Source organism: Mizuhopecten yessoensis, unplaced genomic scaffold (genome assembly GCF_002113885.1).
Source record: "Mizuhopecten yessoensis strain PY_sf001 unplaced genomic scaffold, ASM211388v2 scaffold10917, whole genome shotgun sequence".
In the NCBI taxonomy this organism is placed as follows: Eukaryota; Metazoa; Mollusca; class Bivalvia; order Pectinida; family Pectinidae; genus Mizuhopecten; species Mizuhopecten yessoensis.
In genome coordinates, this window is record NW_018408786.1 from 1,520,385 (window position 1) to 1,526,384 (window position 6,000).

Here is a 6,000-nt window from a genome sequence, read left to right on the forward strand (position 1 = left end):
CTAATTAGTATCAACAATAATACTGCGACAGTTTAATTGATGTAAATTGCTAATTCAAAAATTAGAATCGATATTTTCGATCATCTAAATTCATCAACTCAATAATATCATTAATTATTCTATTGTAATAATGACAACTATTTGGTGTGTGAAATGGATTGCCCGAGGATTATTAAGTAGTGCATGTAATTGATTTATTGATTGAGTATGTGAGACTCAATACATTGGCGACCTCAATTTATAAACCCATTGATATAAGTAATTATTTATTTTAATAAAGACAGGTAATCGTTTTTGATATGGATTTCGCAACTGGATAATTAATATACAATTAGTTTATCAGGAAATATGTCAATGGTAAAATTTTGAAACAACGTTTTGTGTAATATAAATACCATAGTGTCGATATATTGACATCTACTATTTACCTATTATATATATATGCTGCTTGTTACATAGGTGTTTATTTACCAGGCTTGACCTTGGGGTTGTCGATGATATTTGTATATTGGCATGTCCTCAATTTTTTTTCGTTTATAACCTTTATTTAAAATCGAGACAAAAGTTTTGGTCACAGCCACGAAATGGAATATTGGTAAACCATTATTCACATTGTGTTTTGTAAATATTTGTCATACGTACATAAATGCCAGGGTCGTGTAACTCAGAAAAAAATGTTTTGTTGTCTTTACAATAATTTATCAGCAAACTGACCATACCATCGATTTTTGCATCTATTGTTTCAAAATACAAGTACTCCCCAATAACAAGTATTCCCTAGACAAACTTCATCTCTACAATGTCAGTGCAGACAAACTTCATCTCTACAATGTCAGTGCAGACAAACTTCATCTCTACAATGTCAGTACAGACAAACTTCATCTCTGCAATGCCAGTGCAGACAAACTTCATCTCTTCAATGTCAGTGCAGACAAACTTCATCTCTACTATGTCAGTGCAGACAAACTTCATCTCTACAATGTCAGTGCAGACAAACTTCATCTCTACAATGTCAGTGCAGACAAACTTCATCTCTACAATGTCAGTGCAGACAAACTTCATCTCTACAATGTCAGTGCAGACAAACTTCATCTCTACAATGTCAGTGCAGACAAACTTCATCTCTACAATGTCAGTGCAGACAAACTTCATCTCTACAATGTCAGTGCAGACAAACTTCATCTCTACAATGTCAGTGCAGACAAACTTCATCTCTACAATGTCAGTGCAGACAAACTTCATCTCTACAATGTCAGTGCAGACAAACTTCATCTCTACAATGTCAGTGCAGACAAACTTCATCTCTACAATGTCAGTGCAGACAAACTTCACCGAAACGATTGCTTCATTCGATGGTTTCACGTTTAGCGAGGCGGGAATGGAATTAAAAAAATACACTGATAGAATTATTGTTAATTCGTGCGCACGGTTTGGTAACTCGTGCGCACGGTTGGTTAATTTGTTCGCACGGTTTGGTAACTCGTGCGCACGGATTAGTAATCCGTGCACACGGTGTATTAATTCTTGCGCATGGATTAGTAAATATTTTACCATGTCCCTACGGGGGCTCCGTAAATTACATTAAAAAAAACTATGAATGTAATTTCTTCTCTTGGTGTTTATATTTGGATATGCAGTGGGAAATGTATTTATCATGATATAAAAAATGTAAACTTCGGTCAATTAAATTTGATATGAAAAGAAAGAAAGATAATAGCTTTTAACCTGTTTATTATATATGCGATTTAGATTAAAATAACAAGAAGAATAAGAAATGAGTGAAAACCTCTTGGAATATATATTCGTAAAGCAAAGAAATGAAACGATTTCCTCTCAAGATGATAGCTACACTTACAGGAACAAGGATAACATGGATCATCCTCTATTCAACCTTAACTCGAATAAACACCTGAGTATATGAATCGGCAATCACACATCATGTCACACAGCAAAAGCATACTATTGACTTGGATAATGCCAAATTGATGAACACACACAGTATCCGGAAAAGAAGAAATTCATCTGGATATGCCGTTCTGAATCGAAACGATGGGGCCAATATACTCTCTCACATATATAACTAGTTCATATATAACCCCTAACCGAATCGATTTGTCTGTTCGATGTCACACATTTTACACCTTAGTACATGTACACACACTGTAAGGATTATTATTGTGATGAAGGTGACATAATGCACTTTTTTTCTAGTCGTCAAAACATCATACGTAAATATTTCACTGGTAGTGCTTTACGTGTACACAACTCAGTGTATCAATGTAACACTATTTTACAAGGTAATGATTAAAACACGTTCACAGACATTTTGACCCCGTCATAACAACGTTGTTTATAAGCGAAAATACAATTACACACACTTGGAAATATATAGTAGTCGGGCTTATTTTCACTCTAAAACCAACATTGCATGGTTTAATACAGCCACTAATCAATAGCATCCTATACGTAGCTACATTCATTTCCTTTATGACTCAAACAATAAGATAGGATTCAAATGGGTAACGCCATTAAGTCATGAATAATATTGTTTCATTTCCAGATACATATGTTTCAAATGTGAAATGGCTTTTGCTTTCACGACTTCTGAATATCAATCTGGCATTGTATTTGAATATGATACAAACATCGGGCTTTTGAAACCAGCATATAGATTGTAGCTTTCAGTGTCATTAACATAGTTGTTGTGTGTTACCAGGGCTAACATTCAGTTTGGTTTACCTGGTTGTAAATATAGCATTTGAGGCAATCAAATCAATAGTTGAATTGATCGAATACCGTGTGAACGTGTTATATAGGAACGCTTGTAAAACAGGTGTTTATTGTGATGCCTACACATCAGGCGGGGTTGAAAACGTAATGAATCTGTTTCCATAGAGTCACGATGTTGCTAATATTTGATTCAGGGTCTAGACCTGATTGACATAAGCTTTCTGGAATTCCTATTGTAATTTATTTCTCCGTATATCTAGCAATTATTTTTGGTGACATGGTGGTTTGCTACGCTGGTGGACTATCAGCTCTCGAGGTTGGCCGTAGCCTTGTTGCTGCAGCATGGTTTTAATGAAATACTAGTTTTAAAAGTATACTTTGGCTATCACCGTAACATTGTAAAATAATTTAAATGCACATTTCCTTTTCGCTGTATCTCTACATGTGTTGATCGGGTCACTTTACACAAGGATTTTCATTTTCTTTATCGGTAGTACCTACTGATGCGTCTTCAACCGACAAAGAGGCCATATGGTGCAGAGAAATGGTTATTTTATTTGACTTTCTACATCTACAGGCAACATTTTTAAAAACGTGCCAGATTTCTTCGTATTTCTGGTGATTATTTTTTCTAAACAATTGTTTAAAATTAGACCCCGCACCCCTCCAAAATAAAAAAAAAATAAAAAATCCAAACCCCTCCAAAAACAATAAAAAATAAAAATAAAAAAAAATCCAAACCGATACATAGTAATGTTCACGGCTAATGACTTTCATTCGGGTGAACGCATACCGCTCATAACGTAATTTTTCGCTTGACATAAAACACAATTTTTTGTTTAATGACTTCTGAAAATTACAATAAATAACGATAACAACATGTATAATAAATGGTAATGTCGTGTAACATGTTACTACCATGCCAAGCTGAATGGTTTAACATATAAACCCCAAACTCGTATCCATAACAAAGGAACACTTCTTATAGGTATAGCACGGTCATATTGATCATTTTGGAATTATTCTAACATGTTAAAAGCATACTATGTTCAGAGTAAATTCGCTCTAGTGCTACGGATGAGATGCGCGTTTGTAGGGTAGGGTGGGGAGGGGGCAAATACTTATAAAGGTAATTTGAAGTGAAACTAAACTTAGAAAAGGGGTATTTTCGAGAAATTAATAATTAGGATGGGGGAGGGGAATATCGTCAAATACCCCCCCCCCCCCATATGTTTCGACAGGGCGAAGCAAAGCGTGAAGCGTGAACAAGGGATATATAATTATATGACCAGCGAAACTCGCTCGCGTGTTGCTGTTTTATCGCACCGTTATGTGATCAATTCAATTAAATCACATGCTGTTATAAAAAATGAGGTACAATGATATTTGCCAATTTTTTCATCATATGATCCACCTCTGCAGGTCGGGGATCGAGAAAAGAATATGCCTGCTGTTACCCACTGCATGTATCGTAAGAGGCGACTAATGCGGGAATCCCCTGCATCATTGGGTATTTGCTTTTGTGCCCTCTACTCGGGGACACAAAAGCGACCAATTTAATCTGCTGCACCCATTGCAACATTTGGGATCTTTATCTTTCTTTCTACTTCTAACTACCTTTAACTTACTAGTGCCTTGCTTGGCAATACCTCGCTTATGGCTTTAATGTTGAGCGTTTGCCCAGGCGAGGAAGGCAATGTGTTTTGTCCCAAGGCCGGGACAAACCAAAGTCCTTAAAAATGGTAGTTGTTGTTCCCTACTTAACTTTCGGCATTGAGGGTAATGGCAACAACTCGTTCGCCCGTTTTTATTATAATGTGACCGGACGAAATGCTCTGCTGGGTGTCTTCGGCATGGTGTTTCAGTGAGATAGCACTATAAAGTCGGCATAAGATCCGCGCTATCACAAGAAAACCAACATGCCCCGTCTCCGCCACACATACACACATGCACGCTTACACAACACACATGGAAGCACGTCCTTAAGTGACCTTGGTCGTTAATAGGACGTTAAACAAAATAAAACCAAACCATCATGTGATCAATTTAATCCAATCAGACACGCTGTTACATAGATAAATTTATATCAATATTTATTACTTGACCGTCATGTCATCAATTTAATCCAATCAGACACGCTGTTATATAGATAAATTTATACCAATATGTATTACTTGTCCATCACAAGATCAATTAATCCAATCAGTCACGCGGTTATATAGATGAAATAAACCAATATATTTCATTTGTCCGTCATGTCATCAATTAAATCAAATCAGACACGCTGTTATATAGATAAATGAATACCAATATGTATTACTTGTCCATCATATGATCAATTAATCCAATCAGTCACGCGATTATATAGATAAAATAAACCAATATTTCGCATTTGTCCGTCATGTGATCAATTTAATCCAATCAGACACGCGGTTATATAGATGAGGTATAATATTATATCTTATTTGTAAATGACAATCATACATGCTATTTCTTGTGAGAATTTCGTTTCATCTTAACGCCTTCTATGGGCAAACATAGAAATGTCTATCGGAATCAAGTTCACACTGATTGACAGTAAGGACAGCGATGTATCCGTGATTGGTATATTGCATTTTTTTTTATCAGTGCGGACACTAGGGAGTGCACTGGTGATACAGATTATGGATGTCAATTACACTGATACGTTATCAATAAAGGTTAGATTGATGAGAATTAAATTGATGAGTTTATGGCATTCTAACTAATCCCTGATCTTTATCATTTGTATTTATGATGAGTCGGTTCTATGATATTTAAATAAAAAAGATTTTAAAAAAGATTTCTAAACAATGAACACCACTGATATGAGTAATCCTGCTACTGAAATAAAACGATAAAAACGAATAGTTTTTTTCATAAAATTATATATATATATATATTTGGCACGTGTCTTATTGTCTCCTGGTGCTTGTGACGTCATTTATAGTGTAACATCATAAGTGTAACGTTGAATATCGGTGTTTTTAATGATTAAATAATCAAACACAATACAATGTTGTTCAATGCAGAACTAATTTCTGACGAGTAAGTGGTATATGGAGATAATTATAGAAATGCAAACAGCGACTTCAAATTTAATCAGAACGAATCGCTGATGCTCGCGCCATAGAATACGTGCGTCTGTTCGCCCCTGAGTGACCTACATTATGACACACCAATGGAACTACACCTTATTACTCAAACCCTATCTGAGATGAAACATTATGGGGAGTGGGGGTGGGGATGGGG